The sequence below is a fragment of the Pelodiscus sinensis genome, chromosome 8 (genome assembly GCF_052426305.1).
Source record: "Pelodiscus sinensis isolate ZL-2025 chromosome 8, ASM5242630v1, whole genome shotgun sequence".
Classification (NCBI taxonomy): domain Eukaryota; kingdom Metazoa; phylum Chordata; order Testudines; family Trionychidae; genus Pelodiscus; species Pelodiscus sinensis.
Genome location: NC_143059.1, coordinates 32820287 through 32839404, shown reverse-complemented (window position 1 = coordinate 32839404; position 19118 = coordinate 32820287). Strand labels below are relative to the sequence as shown.

At 47.8% G+C, this 19118-nt stretch overlaps 1 protein-coding gene across 1 annotated transcript in view; it reads right to left on the bottom strand.

The window, feature by feature from the left end:
- IPMK (inositol polyphosphate multikinase) overlaps nt 1-19118 on the bottom strand; it is an 88181-nt gene that overhangs the window by 51427 nt on the left and 17636 nt on the right. The window lies entirely within an intron of this gene.

The following is a 19118-nucleotide window of genomic DNA, read 5'->3' as shown; positions in this document are numbered from 1 at the left end:
AGGTTTCCTCACCTTTGCTCTAATACTTTCAAACTCTCATTTTTCTTAAAGATACATTGCTTTGCTTGGTATTGCTAAGAAGATTAGTAATATTGCAACAAACTATAGATTTTTAATCAAGACATATCCCAAAAAAAGTTGGCCCAATAGCTTATGTAGCTCTCTTGTCAGGGTCCTTCAAGTATGTCTGTATTCTGGCCAGACACACTCAAACTGTCGGACTGGGATCACGTCACCTCCAGAGCATACTGCAAACAGCAACAAATCTTTGTTAGCCATAGCTTATGTACTACCCCACCCTTAAAAAAATTTTGGTTTTCATGTCCACTTCTAAACTATATTTGGGCAGTACTATATAGCTTGCTAATCCAGTTTGGCATGATTTCTCCTTCTTTCCTTCCCATCACCACCATGTTGGAACAGTGAATCTCCTCTCCTTCACTGCCCTCCCTTCAAACCTATTATCTTTTAAAGATCCTCAACACTACCTACTTTCAGGCTAATCTTAAAAAAAAAATCCAACACATGTCAAGAGACACAAGCCTGTCCATGACAACAAGGCAAACATTTTCAAAAAGTTTTTACCCCATAGCCACCGGTATAAGTTATTCAAACAGAAACTATTCTGTGAGCTCTCTCATTCAAGAGCTTGCAAGTAAGGCTGAGCCTCTCAAATCTGGGATTCTCTGGTCCGGCAACATCTATGGTCTGGCACAACCAGGAATGTTCCAGGATCAGAAAGTCCCAGTGAGCTGCAGGAAGGTGGGGGTCCAGGAGCTGGCGCACAGTTCAACTGGGTTGGAGGGTGGGGGTAGCCGGTGCACGGCTCAGCTGGACTGGGCGGGGGGGTGGGAAGGGAGGGCACCAGGAAGTCCAGGGGAGTGGCGGCAGCAAGGGGCCTGAAATGACCTCCCACGGTCCGAAAAAATTCCTCATCCGGGACCAGTCAGGTCCCCAGGGTGCTGGACCAGTCAGGTCCAACCTGTACAGCAATACATAATTAAAATCTGTGTCTGTTGTTTGTTCTCTTTCCTGAGAGAGAGAAGTGTGCACAATTTAGCATTTTGGTTTGGTAAAATGGGACCTTTTTTGATTGTTTGTGTTGTTCTTTTTGATACATTCCATGTTGGTCAGGTGCCTGCTGTGGCTGAAAGAAGGAGAGGAAGGAGTGCTAAATTTGCATTTCCGCTATAAATTTCAACAGACATAATCCCTATGATATTAAAAATATAGGTAACGATACTGGATTTGCCTATCACCCAGAAAGGATAAAGGAATGGATTTTTTTCAAGCTCTAATCAAAGCAACCCATGCCAAACACACAAACAAATTAAACTCATTTACATTTCTTTAAAACAATCTGAGGGTGTGTAGTAGCTCCCTTTCTAAAAGAATGTTTAAAGTTCCACACTGCTAAGTAATTTTCAGAGAATCCAGTCCATTTTATGGATAATCTAGATTAAAAAGACAGTCCATTTCAACAGGAGTTCAGTCATAAATGTGTTCTTTAAAAAAATTACTATTGCTACAAGTAACAGCTAAAATCAGTCAGAAAAAAGATTAAACAAAACAATTCTCACAAGAAAGGGGAAAGAAAAGTGACCTGAACAAAGACCTGACCTGAGTAAGAAAATGTGATCATAAAACATTAACAAGGGGCAAGCATATTAGACAAACTACAGATTTACACTTAGGACATATCTGAAAAACAAAATCTAACCCACACCTTACAAAGTGGATCTCTTGGCAGGATCCTTCAAGCATGTCTGTATTCTGCCATGGAGCAAGGTATCAGAGGTAAGTATAATACCTGAAAGTACTTCTAACTCATCTGATTATGTTTTAAAAAAAAAAAAAGTTTACCCAACACTGCTTGGGTCCTTAATTATTGTTTTTCTGGGAAATAAAATGAAAATATACATATTTCATTTGAATCATTGCTCTGGGATGGGATTAGGGATGTGGGGCTCAGTATGCTAGCTGCCCCAGGGAGAGAGGAAAACCCCAGTTCTCTCCTACCACAGGAGCTTGGGGCCAGATGAGAAGTGCCTCCACATGGCCGATACAGCTCCTGCAGGTACAAGCTGGGCACGCAGAACACGTCCTCTGTCTGGAGCAAGTCCAGCTTCGCCTGCCCCTTGAGCTCCCCAGCCAGAGAGAGGAATGCAGCAAACTGTGCACTTGCACTTGCATCTTGCTCCCTGACGAAGGGGAACAGACAGCAATGTTCCTGTATGAATCGGGGGAGGAGGGGAGATGGAGCAGTCCACCCCACTCACCTTAAGGACACCTGAGGGGCAGAAGGCTCGAGACTGGGCCAGTCCCAGACCAGGGGTAGGGTGCATACCCCCAGCAAGCCCCTTTCACCTGCTTGGTGATTCTGTCTTTTTTCTGTACTGTTTTATGAGAAGCATTCTCATTCCAGGCACATCCCATTTTCCTGGCACAACCAAACCATTACCTTACTTTGAGTTATGATAAGCACAAGCAGTATACTGAATTTGATAGTCCTAGCTCTTACCATTTAGAAGTTCTTGACAAAGACACCCACTACCAAACAGATAGTAGCTTATTAGTACAGTAAAATTCCGATAATCCGTCACCTTTAGGACCCAGGGAGTGCCGGATTATCAGATATGCCGGACTATCGGAAGGGGGGACTAATAAGGGGTCTGGGGTGGGGTGGGGTGGATGCCACCCCAGACCCAGTATAGCCCCCCTTCCAATAGTCCGGCTCTGCCCCAGGCGTCCCCGATTCAGCTGCTGCTGGTCAGTTTCAGGAGCAGCTGAATCGGGGACGCCTGGGGCAGTGCAGATGGGGTGCTGCTGGGTTGGTCCCACAGCGCCGAGGAGCGGCGCTATGTAACCAACCTGGCAGCACCCCAGCTGCTCTGCCCCAGGCGTCCCCGATTCAGCTGCTGCTGAAACTGATCAGCGGCTGACTCCAGGAAGCCCGGGGCAGAGCAGCTCAGTTTCAGCAGTAGCTGACTTGGGGACGCCTGGGGCACAGCAGCTGGGGTGCTGCCGGGTTGGTCCCGCAGCGCCACGGGACCAACCTGGCAGCACTCCAGCTACTCTTACCCAGGTGTCCCCAAGAGCAGCTGGGGTGCTGCTGGGTTAGTCCCTCAACCCCGAGGGGCAGCACCCCAGCTTCCCCAATTCAGCTGCTGGTCAGTTTCAGCAGCGGCTGAATTGGGGAAGCCGGGCGCAGAGCAGCTCCAGTTGTCTGGCAGCCAGAGCACTTCCGGGTTCCTGATGGTGCTGGACCATCAGGAGTGCCGGAGCATTGGATGCCGGACCAATGGAGTTTTACTGTAATATCTACTAGTTTGCCTAGTATATTATGGGTTCTACTGCAGTCTCTTTCCAAACAGAATAAGGAAAAATCTCTACATACAGTCCTTATCCCGAATAGCATACAACCTAAGAAAAACATAAAAAGACAGATCACAAATCTGTCTTCTCTTGTGCTAGTCTTCCCTTTTTCCCTGTGCCCCCCTTCTCCAAATTTAAAAAACACACTAAATCCTTCTTCCCACCACTCTCCTTCAACAATTCACCCACTCAGCTTTTCTCCACAAAAGTTCCCAGCTTCATTTGTGATATACTAACTGTGGTGTATAACCAGGCCTACTTGAAACACATCAGAAGTCCTTTACACTGTCCACAGCTATTTAAACAATGTCCTAGGATGGGCAGAATCCCTTTATAAGAACTTTCTGCTGTAAAGGGTACAGAGAATGCTTAAATGGTTAATTTATCCTGGACTCAATATATAAACAAACTATACACACACACCCCTACTTCTGTTCATCTCAAAATAGGATCTAGGGATGTAAAAGAGTAGTCTGATAGTCAACGACCCGATAAAGCTAGACTTATCGGATAGTCAAGGTGACTACTTGCATTCCCCTCCCATCCCACTGCCGCTATATCACAAGCAACGAAGGGATTTTAACGAAGATTTTAATTATTATGAAATTGGCTTCTAAAATTCAGCTATTTATTGATGTTACAGCAGTTAAAAAACAAGTCATACTAAATTTGTAATCACAAAAACATCTGTCATAGTAAGAACCTCAGTACAGAACAGAGTTGCTGCATTAAAAAGAGTTCATTATGTTACAGGAAACATATCAACCCTAGAAGTATTTTCAAGTTTTACATATTTAATAAACCACTGAAGCCTCATGTTTTCTATAGTGAAATCATATTCGGGAAAGGGGTTAAGTCAACCCACACTATTCTCAACCATCTATTCACAGTCTATGGACAGCATGTGATAAATAAAGCAACAACAGGAAATGCAGTGCTGCTTTAAATGAACTATGCATATTACTGTTTAGTACTAACACCTTATTTTGACTGTGGATCATGTAATTCTAGGTTTACATTCTAAAACGATGCAGAGAAATTAAGTACAGGGTAGCTGTCTTACCATAGCTATTTTGATATTATAATCCAAGTTACTACAGTGCAGAAAATTATCCATCAAAATCTGTATTTTTGCTTGAACTTCAGTGTCGTGTTGACAAAATAAAACACTCACGCTTTGCAAGATTAAACAAAACCTACCACACAGAGAATAAATTAGCAGTAATCTAGGTTGTAATTTGAGCATGTTATGTTGTGGGGAACAGGGTTTTCTTATCAGTATTAAAAATAAAGTCTTTGGTTGGTGGTTCTAACTAGATCAGCGATGGGCATCCTAGACTAGTGAGTGGCCCTTCTTTATCTCAGTGGGCCACAAGTTTTTTAAAATCAAGACTGTCTCCTGGGATAGAGTAGTTTTGCTAACTGTGCTTGTGTATCTAGAATTTGCAGGATGGGCTGACTGAACACTAGCAGTGCTTTGATTAGTTGAAGAGGGAGCGCACAGCTCTCTCAGTCAATGTTGTATGCAATCAACAGGCGCCTCCCTTCACGTGCCCTTGCTTTACATCCGTGGTCACCAACAGGTCGATCGCGAGGCCTCGACCAGTCGATCGCAAGGCATCTAGGCCCCATCCCATTTTCCCCCCCACTCCCGAGAAGCCCCACTACCTACCTCCAGTGAAAATGGAGGTAGTGTCGGCTTCCCACGGGTGGACAGAAGTCCTACAGCTTAGCGCCACTTCCAGGGGTTCCAGAAGTGCGCTGGCTGCTCTGCTGGGCGCGCTGCGGGAGGGAGCGTCGGCCCCAGAGGAGGAGCATGGCAACTTCCCTGCCCCAGCGCAGGAGGGGTGAGTCGACCCCGGGGCACGTGCATGCGGGGGTTTCAGCCCCGGGGCAGGCACGCACGGAGTTTTCCTGTGCCACAGGGGGCAGGGGGGTTGGCCCTGGGGCAGGCGCGTGCGAGGCTTCCCTGCGCCACGGGGGGGTTTCGGCCCCGGGGCAGCCACGCATGGGGTTTCCCTGCGCCATGGGGGGAGGCGGGGGAGAGTTGGGCACAGAGGAGGCACGCGCCAGCTTCCCTCTGGGGGCGGGGAATTCTGGGAGGAGGCAGATGCAGGGGACTCTCTGCGTCCACTGGCACCCTGCCCCCTGTCCCCACTACCGTTCCCTCTCCCCTGCCCCCACCCCCCAGTTCCCTCTCCCCAGCCACAGCACTCTGTCCCCACTCCCCTGCCCCCAGCCACAGAACTCTGTCCCCACTGGCACCCTGTCCCCTGCCAAAGCACATACTAGCACCCTTCCCCAGTACTGTCCCCTGTTCCCACCAATACAGTTGGGGCCAAATTAGTGAAGCTGGGGGGGAGGGGGAGGGTTTTTTTGCATCTCACTTGTGTCCCCAACTGATGACCCCGACTCAAAACAGGTTCCCTCCCCTTCTCAGCAATAAAGACAATGCAGAAACTTTTTGTGTTTGACATAGTATTTTATTTGAAAATGAAGCCTGGCCAACAAACCCCAAATTGGGGCCAAGCCCCCATCTGGCCACAGCATCATACCGCTCCTACACTCCCCTTTCCCCCAGACCCTACATCTGAGCCCATCATACACTGGAACCCCCTGCCCTAAGCCCCTCACATACCCCAACCCAAATTCCTGAACTCTCACATCCAGAAGTCTGTGGCTTGCTTAGTACCCTAACCCTATATCTGACCCCAACACTGCCCAGCCTGGTGCCCCCTCCCCGGGCCAGCGTCCCTTTATCCACCTTCTCCTGCATCCAGATTTCTTCCCAGCGCTTGCCCTTCTCACCCCTTCCCACACCCAAATCCCTCATTCCCACCCCAGAGCCTACACATCCTGTCTCAACCCAGCGAGGGTACAGTTAGACTGCAGGAGTTTTTCAGGATTCCAGAGATATCCCAGAAAAACTCTTCTACATCCAGGGATGCGTTTGTTCTTCTGCTTCTTTTGGTGAGAGAGCAAACATGATCTTTCGGTCACCCCTATATTCCTCTTTCCACAAGAATAAGGGGGCTTCCAAAAAAAGGTTTTTTTCTGACATTTGGTCCAGTCTAGACAGGCCAAATGTTGGAAAAACCTCTTCCTACGTAAGAATTGAGAAAAAAAAGCAGCAGTATAAGGGTTGGGGATAGCAAGTGATGGAGAGAAGGAGAATAGAGAGGGTGGGGCTTCAAGGAAGAGGTGGGGCGGTAGACGTTGGCTTGTTCTGTCACTTAAAAAGTGATCTTGGGTGTAAAAAGGTTGGAGACCACAGCTTTACATGTATGCCACTTTAGTAAGAGCAGCAGGAAAATAACTATGTGGATGGAAACCAGTGGAGTCTGGCAACCCTGCATGTGGGCCACACATAGAACCCCAATGGGCTTCAAGTGGCCCTCAGGCCACAGGTTGCCCACCACTGAACTAGATGGTTCAGGCAATTCTATACAGTAAGTACAGAAAATTAAATTGTTTACAATGGCATAAGCCATGTCATAGCTAAATGTGATGGCACTAACCGCATATTTTGTACTGTTTATGGAGAATAAAAAAACCCACATTTTCAAGAAGCGGCATACATTCACAGATACCTCTGCACACATTTTTCAAGCACTATCATCACTTCCCACACAGAGGAGCATGTAAATGCTAGGATAGTAGTTTGAGCAGGCACAGGGGGAGCAGCTTGAGGCTCCCTTGAAATTGGCAAAATATGGTCTTTTTCTAAACACAGCACTAAACATGAAGATTAGACAACTGGAATTCTATGAAGGGTTACATCTGACAAGCCAGACAAGAAAAGTAGGTCATGAGCATTTAGAATCAAAAATTCAAATTCAATTATAGCTTTCTTACTTAACTAATCACATCCCTTAAGAACAGCACTGATTATACACAGACCAAGATGATGACCTGGAGATACGATGGAATTTTGAAAACAGGCTGAAATGACACACACTTTAGACTAGTGTTTCTCAACCTTTCTTTATAAAGTACCCCTTAAAAATAATTTATAAGTACCCCCAGTACCTAGTTTTCAGACATTTTTTTCTACCATTGCAACATATTTGTTTAAAGAACTTAATCGTAGTTGGGAAGGCAATTAAAATTTTGGGTGTATAAAGTACAAAAATAAAGCGCTGTAAAACTTTAAACAAAAATTCAGTTTTCTCCAAATTTCAGTTGTGTTGATGTACCCCCTCCCACAGACTTCTCTTGAGTACCCCCAAGGGTACTCGTACCACACTGCTTTAGACTACGGAAGAGATTTTGTTTTCAAGATTTTAAAATATTTTAGACAATACTTTTAAACGTCGGTTTATGACCTATTCAGGAAATCTTTCAGTAGTAACTTTAAGTACATAATCAGCAGGTGGTCAGAACAAAATACACTTCTTTTTCCACATGCAAGTCCAAATGCTGCCTTCAGGTTTATCTGCACAATTCCTCTTAAAGCAATGAATTTGAAGAACTGGTGGCAAAACATTTTCAGTAGAGGGTATGCAAATGAAGTTGACTCATCAACCTCTTTAACTTTGAATTGGGCCCTGAAAAATCATCAGTTTACTCAGGCCAAGTCTACACTGGCAAGTTACTACACAGTAAATCAGCCCGTCACTAACTTTCAAGTTGTTCACACTGGCAAGACACTTAGTTCACACTAACTCCTCAGTAGCTATGCTTTATGTAAACCACCTCAATGAGAAGCATAGTGCTTGCTGCAGTCTGGATACAGCGCTGGGTGCAATGTGGATACCATGGCATAGTACCACCTTGTGGTGGGCTTTCCCACAATTTCTGTTCTTGCCTGTCTGGACATCTATTTGAACTCTACTGGCCTGCTATCAGGTGATCAATCCTCAGACCTGCCTTTTGTGTTCTATTTGAAAGTCCTCTTCCTGTTTGCTCAACGACCTGTGGTGTGTTCTCAGGGCATCTTTTCAGCTGGCCATTCTTGCTCCACACACCAGGAGATCCACTGCTTGGAGCCATGCTGAGGTGCTGAACCTCATCAGTGTTTGGGGAGAGAAGGCAGTTCAGTCCTAGCTGTGCTCCAGCCCTAGGAATTATGTAACCTATGAGCAGATTTCAATATGCAGGATTGAAAGGGGCCATGACCAGGATGCACTGTATGCAGGCTCAAAGAGCTGTGAAACACCTATCGCAAGGCATGGGAAATAAACCGCCGCACCAGTGCTGCACCCACAACCTGCAGGTACTACAAAGAGCTGGATGATACACTTAGAGGCAATTACACCTCCCCTCCAAATATCCCCGGTGGATACTTCAGGGGTCATCTAACAGCAGACGGAGCCAGGAGGAGGAAGTCATAGACAAGCGTGCTGAGGGGGAGGACCCAGAGCCAGGGAAGGACTCAGCATCCACAGATGCTTGCAGTCAGGAGCTGTTTTATACCCATGGACAGTCGGTGCAGCTAGAGCTGGGGGAGGCAAGTCCCCAGCCCCACCCCCTCTGCTGAGGCCCTGCCTCTCCAACACAGGGAAGGGAAGAGGGGGTGGGGAAAACCCCAGCCACCCTGGAGTACTATGGAGGGAGTAGGGATGTAAAAGTGTAGTTGATTAATCAATAAGCAAAAGCTTATAGATTAATGTTATAAACTACATGCAGTTTCCTCCTCTCTCCCTGCCAGTACATTTTTTAGCAGGCTAGCCAGCAAACTGTCTCACTCCTGGCTTGCAATGGGTCCAGGACCTACTCCTGCTGTGGCTCTGCATTTAAAGTGTATTAGGAGCCAGGTGGGCAGGCAGCCAGGCTCAGTTCCAGCTTGCGCCAGGTCCAGGAGCTCAGACCCACCCTAGACAGGGGCTGCTGCCACCCCGCACTGCTGCCTCTTTATCAGAAACAGCAGCACAGAGCAACAGGTAGCTGGTCCAGGAGGGTAGCTGGTTTTTAAATTGGCTCCCCTCAGAGACAAGCTCCTGTCTGGCACCCCCTGCTTCTTCTTTGAGCACACTGGCTGTCAGCCCCACCTTTGGGGACTACAGAATAGTCAAGTAACCAATAAGAATTTATGAGGTTACTCAGCTATTCAATTAACTGACATTTAACATCCCTAAAGGAAGGAGGCCATATGGCTCCAACTCCACCAGAGCTCAGGGAGGGCGGACACTCGGGGGCAGCAACACTCTGCCCCAAGAATACCTACAGCAGGCATTCTGGGGGTGGAGTGTGGGCGGGGCCATGCCTGGCTGTTTGGGAAGGCAAAGCCTTCCCCTGCCTCGGCTACCAGACGCCCCTGTTTGTACCCCCAATGAGGCCAGCCAGTTGCAGCACTTGGAGGCTAAAGACAACACATCTGAGAAGTGGTCTGGGTCTCAGAAGCACTCAAGCGAGTTACAGAGAGGAGGTTTGGTTCTGTTGCTGCTATGAGCACAGGGCTGCTCAGATGCTCAACAGAGCATTGATGCAATCACTTAACAATAATCTGCCTCACAGTGTCATGAAGCTGCTGTGCCAGACGTCTGCGCAAATGTGCTGGCAACGCTAATGTGGACTTTATTCCCTGAAGGCTGACACTCCCTTGCCACTGTGCTGTCAGCAGGATGGGGGGACACGACACCAGCACTGCTCAAAGATAAGCCATGATGGTCCACCACAGAACCTGCAGTCAAGTAAAACACCCACCTTCGCTTCCCTGCTCACCCTAAGCAGCAAAATGTTTTCCAGGATAAATACTGCCTGTGGAAAACTAGTAGCCATCATTAACTATCAAGCACTCCAGTGCTCTCCTCAAGTCACACCTGTGGATAAATTCCATATAACCATGTATCATTCTCATATAACTTTGTATTAAGAGATTTTATATATACATATCTTGTTCTTTTAGATATATCTTTATGTTAAGCTTTCTTATAGAATCCTTGTATTCAGAGAAACCTTGTATCCAGTCTTTCCCATAAACACTTTGTATCAAGCTCTTTATGCTATAGATCTTAGGAATAGTTAAGGCAAAGAAAAATGTCTTTTTCTAGGAGTAGAATAGCTCTCTCCCCTTTCCTTGATTGCCCTGCTGAAATGAATGAGGTGTGAATGGAGACTGAAAGGTGAGCACCTCCAGCAGCAGTTGCAAGGGTGGAGCGAGGCTGGGAGCCAGATCCAGGACAATACCTGTGAAATGAGCTCTTTGAAAAGATGACTGGACATACATCTTGGGAGTTGAGCAGCAAGTGCCTGCCCTTGAAAGAACTCTCTTTGAAGCATTAAAAAAGGCAAGGTGATGACTAACTGGCTGCATGAGAGGGATAAGTATGAGGCATCTTGTAACATCTGAGCATTGATCTGGATCAGCAGAAGCCCGGCTCCACCCCTCCCACATCTCACTCACCTGGCCAGGGTAGGTAGGGGGAGCAACTATTGGTAACAACAAGACGAAGTGTGCTTGTGCATGTGTGTGTGAATGCGAGTGGATTGTAACCTGGAAGAGCCAGGTTTGGGCGATCTGCGCATGTGCAGATTGCCGGACAGCGCGGCTGGCAAGCGGGGCTCGCCGCGGTTTGGCGAGCCCTGCTCATAAGCATTATAGGGCAGCAAGCGAACATGCTGCAAGCACTGCAAATGGAGTAGCTTCGCGACCGGCACCCCCTTGTAGCCAGTGCCCCTAAACTGTTTTCCATAAACCCTCTCCAAAACCACCAATGCAATTTGGCCACCATCCTGTCACTGAGCAGCATCTACCGCACACCACATCTGCCCACCCAAACTCCACCCATGAAGACACCCACAGGCTACACATGCATTCAACACCCATCCATGTGCAGTTTAGCTCTGATGAACTGCAGCCCCCCACACTTGCACAGCACATCAGATGGCAGAGCTGCAAATGAAACTTGAACATATACAAATCTATGAAACTTCACGACATGCCTCACCACCTGCCTCTCCCCCTCTGTGCAGATGTTTGATGGTTCACATGTTTCCTACATTTATGACAGTATTTAATGAACAAAATTGATGAGTTTCAAAGCAAACTTTATTCCATTACATGAAAACAAGCAAGCGAGTGTACCCTAACCAAGCTATGGTCACTGTAGCAATAAGTGCAGTGCACAGACCAGAGTAACCCCCTAGCAACACAGCCACTACACTTCCATGCACAACACAAGTTTTACTGACCTTCAACATCAAATTGCTGCCTCAACACATCCATGAACCTTACGGCCTCACACTGTGCTCCTCTAATAGCCCTGGCCTTGGGCTGTTCAAACTCGGCTTCTAGGCACTGTGCCTCAGCAGTTCAGCTCTGAGTGAAGCTTTTACCCCTCCCTTTGTAAATATTACAGAGAATAAAGCATACAGTGATAGCCATAGGGATGTTGTCATCAGCCAGATCCAGTTTCCCATATAAACATCACCAGCATGCTTTCTAAAGGCCAAAACCACACTCCAAAGTCATTCTGCATAGGAATGTAAGCAACTAGTCAACTACCCAATAAGCAAATGTTTATCAGGTAGCCGAAAAGCAATTCGACTAATAGAGGCAGCAAGTGGGGGAGGAGGAAGCTATCAGAGAGACGCAGCAAGGGGGGGAGCACAAGTTTGTGCTGGGGAGAGCCGGCTAAAAAGCCAGTTCCCTTCCCAGTGCCGTCTCCATGGGGGCAGGAGACAGCAGAGAAACAGCACGAGCGGTGACTGATATAGTCCCATTCACGCCAGTCCGTTGCTGCTCCTCTCCCTTTGGAATGTACAAGAGCCTCTTGCTGCTCGTGTACATTTCAAAGGGAGAGAGGCAGTGGGTTTCCTCTGCTTCTCTTCCTTTTGAAATATACAAGAGTCTCGGCAGCTCCTGTACATTTCAAAGGAAGAGGCAAAGAGGAGAACCTAAGCCAGCAGGGACTGCTTTGCTCCCTGCCAACACCAGTTCCCACTGCCTCTCTCCTTTGAAATGTACAGGAGCAGCAGGCAGCTCCTGTACATTTCAGAGGGAGAAAGGCAGGGGGAACCCACTGCCTCTCTTCCTTTGAAATGTATAAGAGCCCTGTGAGGCTTTGAACATTTCAAAGGGAGAGGCACAGTGGGATAGCAAGTGCCCCTCTCATCGACTAATCAAGTAGTCGATGGAAATTCCATCAATTACTCAATTAACTGATTAATCAAAATTTAACATCCCTAATTCTGCACCTGCTCAGCCTGTTATTGAACTGCGCCTTGCTGCTGTCAAGGCTCCCCATGTATGCCTTCTTGAGCCATGGCATTAAGGGTTGCGCAGGGTCCTCAAGGACCACAATGGGAATTTTCACCTCCACCACAGTGATCTTCTGGAAAAAAGTCTCCACTAACAGCTTCCAGAACATGACAGTGTTCCAAAACATGTGAGTATCATGCTCGATTCTACACCATTCTACATTAATATCCATGAAAAACCCATGGTGATTCACAAGCGCCTGTAGGACCAGGGAGAAATACCCCTTACACTTAATGTACTCAGAGGCTAGATGATCTGGTGCCAGAACTGGAATATGCATGGAATCTATTACCCCACCATAGTTTGGGATGCCCATCTGGGCAAAGCCACCCACAATTTCATGCACATTGCCCTGAGTTTCAGTCTTTCAGAGCAGAATGAGATTGATGGCCCTACACACTTCCGTCAGCATGAGCCAATAGTCGATTTTCACCCTCCAGACTGATTGGTAACCGAGTGAAAGCTATCTGAAGTAGCCAGCTTCCACAGCGTGATTGCAACGCACTTTTCCATTAGCAGAATAGCTCTCATTCACATGTCCATGCTGGTCCGGGGACCAAACTCTGTCCACAGTGGGCCCAAGCTCACCATGGACAGAGGCTTCTCCACATTCCACAGAGCAGCCTCTGTTTGCAGGGAGCTCAGAATCGCCACCCCCACCCCCACCCCCCTATGGACAGGAGCTGCTGCTGCAAAGCAACCTCTGCCCGTGACAAGCCAGGGCCCACTGCGAGAAGAGGCTGCTTTGTGGCAGCCTCCTGTGGCCCCACCCCCAGCACTGCTGCTTCTGATAGAGGCAGCAGCACGGGGCAGGCAGGCAGCACTGCAGAGCCAGTGCTGGGGCTTTTAAACCAGCTCCCCATAGCACTGGCTCCTGCTTCCTCCCTCCCCGTTGCCTCTGATACAGAGGCAGGAAGGGAGGGAATGCAAGTAGTTGAATACATTAACGGATAAGCCTAGGCTTACTGGTTAATCATCTAGTCGACTGCTCATTGACATCCCTACCTGAGAAAAGAGGGGAAAGGGGTAAAGAGGGTTTGGGTGGTGCCCTGGGGCAGTGGAAATAAGGTGCAGGGTCAGAGATGGGATATGGGTGCAGGAGAGGATTCTGGCCTGGGGGGAGGGGTGTATGATGAGGTGCAGGATATGGGAGAGAAGGGGGGGAAAGGGATACAGAGGGTTTACATAGTGGCCTGGGTCAAGTAGTTAAGCAGGGGGGAAGGGGTCAGGGTTCCAGAGGCAGGCTCTGTCTGGAAGGCGCTTATCTACACAGCTCCAGTCAGCAGGGAGGAGGGAGTTTCACACTGCCCTGCCCCCCCAGAAACATTTCTCAGCTCCTATTGGCCAGGAACTGACCAATGAGAGCGGAGAGATTTTGCTGGGAGCAGGGCAGTATGCAAAGCCTCCCTCTTTCTTTCCCAGCATCCAGAGCATAGAGCAGCCAACCTTTTAAGTGCCTGCAGCTGCTCTGTGCATAATCATAGAACACTAGAACTGGAAGGATCCTCGAGAGTTCATCGAGTCCAGTTCCCTGCCCTCACGGCAGGACCAAGCACCATCTAGAACATCCCTGATAGATGTCTGTCTAACCTGCTCTTAAATATCTCCAGTGATGGAGATTCCACAACCTCCCTAGGCCAGGGTCCCAGTGAGGTGGATACGGACCACTGGCCACCTCCTCTCCTCCCTCCTCCACCCTCCCGACACAAGCATAGAATTAAGATTTCATGATAAACAGTAAGTCTTACTTCTCAGTGCATAGGTACCTGACTTTGCAGCCTAATGCTTTTTAAATGGGACTGTGTGTATGCCGGAGTGGGCAATAAGATGATGACAATTCTCCAAAGTTAGCCACTGGCAGGCCACTGCCACTATATTTACCTGTGTCCCTGCTATTACGAAATGCTATTCTCAGCCAATGAGAGCTGAAGGAAGTGACACAGACCAAAACACCACTTCCTGCAGCTCGGGAACAGTGACCCACAGCCAACAGGAGCTACAATCACACGTCTGTAGAGATGCAGGTAAATACAATGGCAGAAGCCCACCAGAGATTAAATCTGGTGTACCAGATCCAGCTGGTATTTGCCCACCCCTGGTGCACATTGCCTTAGTTTATTCATTTTAATTTTAAAGTAAAGAAAAATGTAAAAGCCAACTTCAGTATGAGAAACAAATAGCTTATCACATGAATCAACAGGATTTGAATCCCAAACCTGCAGTACAGAATGCTATTATTTGAGCTGTAAGATGCACATCTGAAGGCAGCAGGAGAAAACTGTTTTCCCAAAAGGACCAGAATCCAGCCATGCCCATATATGTCTTGTGCCAGATTTGAGGGAGCTACAGCAGACTTCCGATAATCCGGCACCTTTGGGACCCAGGTGGTGCCAGATTATCAGAAATGCCGGACTATCAGGAGGTACTCTGGCAGGGGCGGGTCTCGTAGGAGGGGAACAACGCCGCAAGGGCCGAACCCTCCGCCATTTTAGAAGGCAAAGCCTGCGAGCCGCGGAAGCAGAGACGGGGAGAGAGGCAGGCAGCCGCTTCAAGAAGTTCTAGTCAATTACACTGCCGCCCCTGGATCAACAGGCTCTCAATGGGGGCTAATTTGGCTACAACAAATCAGGAAAGAGATCTTGGAGTTATCGTGGACAGTTCTCTGAAAACTTCCACACAGTGTGCAGCGGCGGTCAAAAAGGCAAATAGGATGCTAGGAATTATTAGGAAAGGGATAGAAAATAAGACCCAGAATATCTTACTGCCCCTGTATAAAACTATGGTACGCCCACATCTTGAATACTGTGTACAGATGTGGTCTCCTCACCTCAAAAAAGATATTTTGGCCTTGGAAAGGGTTCAGAAAAGGGCAACTAAAATGATTAGGGGTTTGGAATGGGTCCCATATGAGGAGAGGTTAAAGCGACTGGGACTTTTCAGTTTAGAAAAGAGGAGACTGAGGGGGGATATGATAGAGGTCTATAAAATCATGAGTGGTGTGGAGAGGGCTGATAAAGAAAAGTTATTTATTAGTTCCCATAATAGAAGAACTAGAGGACACCAAATGAAATTAATGGGTAGCAGATTTAAAACTAATAAAAGAAAGTTCTTCTTCACACAGCATGTAGTCAACCTGTGGAACTCCTTGCCAGAGGAGGCTGTGAAGGCTAGGACTATAATAGAGTTTAAAGAGAAGCTGGATAAATTCATGGAGGTTAGGTCCATAAAAGGCTATTAGTCAGGGGATAAAATGGTGTCCTTGGCCTCTCTTTGTCAGAGGCTGGAGAGGGATGGCAGGAGACAAATCGCTTGATCATTGTCTTCGGTCCACCCTCTCTGGGGCACCTGGTGCTGGCCACTGTCGGTAGACAGGATACTGGGCTAGATGGACCTTTGGTCTGACCCAGTACGGCCGTTCTTATGTTATATTCAATCTACCTTTCCCCTCTACTGCCTGGGGCAGGGGGTCGGCGGGTGGGCGGGGGTGCTGAACCCTCCCTCCTGTTACAGGGAGGCAAAGCCTGCAAGCGGCAGAGCCACAGAGGCAGCGAGAGGCAGGCAGTTGTTTTAAAATTTTCTAGTCAATTACACTGCCCCAGGCTGGATCCACAGCCGAAAGGCTCTCAATTTACCTTTCCTCTCTACTGCCTGAAGGGGGGGCAGGAGAGGATAGGGGTCGGTGGGGGTGTGCTGAACCCTCCCTCCTGTTGCAGGGAGGCAAAGCCTGCGAGCGGCGGAAGAGGAGAGGCGGCGAGAGGCAGGCAGCCGCATTCAGGAAGTTAAAGTCAGTTACATTTACTCCGGCAGGCTCTCAATCTACCTTTCCTCTCTACTGCCCGGAGGAGGGGGGTGTGCAGGAGAGGGTAGGGGTTAGCGGGGGTGTGCTGAACCCTCCCTCCTGTTGCAGAGAGGCAAAGCCTGCAAGGGGCAGAACCAGAGAGTGGGCAAGAAGCAGACAGCCGCGTTCCGGAAGTTCTAGTCAATTACACCCCTGCTGTTCTGGCTTATAAAAAGGCTTGGTGGAATGCACTCTATGTTTTATAACTTTGTGTAATGTTTTAAGCTTTCCATCTTTTTATAATTTTCACAGTTATTGGGAAATTATGGAGAGAGGTCCGATAATTTTTTAATGATGAAGTGGAGATGCACGAGTTCAACCTTTAAAGCTGTTAAAACCCAAACAGAGAGACAAGGTGGGTAAAGTAATATCTTTTTCTTAAATAATTTTGGAACAGTTTTGGTTGGTGAGATATCAGCCCTTTTGAGCTTCACAGACCTGGAGAAGGGCTCTGAGGTTGTCTCTATCATCAACCATGTTTGATCCAATTAAAGATATTACTTCACTCACCTTGTGACTCTCATCCAGGCACCAATAGGACTACAACAAAACAGCAAAAACCACCATATCACGTCAAGATATATGTCCAGATATACAAAATAATTATCCTAACACCAGACATGATTTGTTGATTTAACTAATCATTCACTCGTCCATTTGTGACAAGACCAATTCAGAAGTTTATATCATTGAATTTTAACTCTAACAAGTGCTCAGGAAGCATTTTTCTTACTTTCCCTATCTGTAAATAATTTAATTATTACTGATGGAAATATTTCAGGATTTCTGTATACTGTGAAACCAGCGAATTTCTACATTATTTGCAAACAAACAAACAAAACAAAATAAGCACAAAAACTCAAATCCCTAGAGATTTCAGGTGCCTAACTATCCTCTAGAATTGTTAAAGGTGCCTTTCCCAGCTCCACCACATCTGAACTGGCACCCCTGGTGAGTCAGGAGTGGCCAGAGGGCTGCAGGAGGGCCACATGCACAAGATGCAGCCCCCACCTGACATCAGGGAGCTCTCCATGAGCTGCAGACCAAACACCAGACATAAAGGGCAGGTGCTGTGCAGCAAGGACGCTTGCAGTGCTTCTTCAGAGCAGCTCAAACTGTCAAGGAAGAACCCACTTACAAGGGGGCCCGCGACCAACTTATGGGGGGAGGGGTCGCAGCTGCTGGCTTCCCCAGGGTCCTTCGTGCCACTTCCAGGAATTCTGGGGATTCTGCCACTTCCGGGGATCCCACAGCTGTGTAGAGGGGGTGTCAGCCCCGGAGGAGGAACGCGGCACAGTAACTGCAGGAGGGGTGAGTAAAGCGTTGTTTTTTTTTTTTCTTTGCTTAACAGCTTTCTTTGGCTCCCTCCCCCTTTTTTTTTTTGCTTAACAACTTGGGGGTGGCATGTCACACAAATTAAATGAGCATTTTAGGGGGTCTCAGTATCAAAAAGTTTGAGAACCCCTGCCCTAAAGCAGTGTTTCTTAAACTTTTTAAGACCGAGGAACACCAAACAATCATTAGGAACACCAAGCATTTTTTGTTGAACAAAAAAAAAAAAAAAAAAACAAATACAAAAACAAAACCAAAAAGGGTCAGGGGGAAAGTTATTAAGACAAAAAAAGGTCGCCTGCTCCTTTAAATGCAGCCATTTCGAACTCTGTTGTTCTTCACGGTAAACCTCCGACTGCTTCGCGGCACACCAGTGTGCAGCAGAACACAATTTAAGAAACACTGGCCTACAGGCTTTCCACAGGGCAAATGCAGCCTGTAGACCCAATTCCTCTCAAATGTCCCTCTACCAGCGTACCTACAGCCTTCTGGCCTTGTTCCAAACACAGTCCCTTCTAGCAGGGTATATATGGCCCTGCGGGCCTAGTCCTGAAGTATAGTTCCCTCTCAGAGGGAATATGGCCTCACAGGCCTAGTCCCAAAGTACAACTCCCTCTATTAGGGTAAATACAACCTCACAGGCCTAGTCCCAAAGTACAGTTCCCTCTAGCAGGGTATATACGGCCCTGCAGGCCTACTTCCAAACACAGTTCCCCCTATGAGTGTAAATACGGCTCTGCAGGCCTAATCTCACACACACTCCCTTCTCTCAGGGTCACAATGGCCTAGAGGCCTAGTCCAAAGGTAAACCTCCCAGAATGTTAGGGAGCTGGATTGTTGTGGGGTGCGAAGGCAGGGGGTCCCAGTCCAGGGCTCCGTTGGCAGTGGAGGATTTCACTGCCTGCTCAGCGGTGATGTCTGCATAAGCAACAATCCTCCACTCTGGGCTACTTCCTACCATTCCCAGTGTTCTGTGCTGTCCTCAGGGTGTGGCTCGTGGAGTCGTAGTCTCCTGGATGGCTTCACTGATCAGCTGTGCAGCAGCTTCCCCTTTGAAACTACCATCTCTGTGCCTTTCAAAGGGGCAGCTGTGGAGCCCGGGGTCAGCTGGAGACTCCCCAAGTGACCCCGGACTCCACAGCTGCCCCTTCAAAGGCACACAGGCACCATTTTAAAGGGGCAGCCATCGCACATCTGATCCGCGGATCAGCTGTGCAGCAGCTGCCCCTTTAAAAAGCCGCCTTGGGGTTTCAAAGTGGCAGCACCACTATGCAGCACTATCACTTTGAAGTACCCTTCTTCCCTCCCCCTCCTTTACTGCCTCTATCTCATAGAGGCAGCAAAGGGAGGGTGGATATCGACTAGATAATT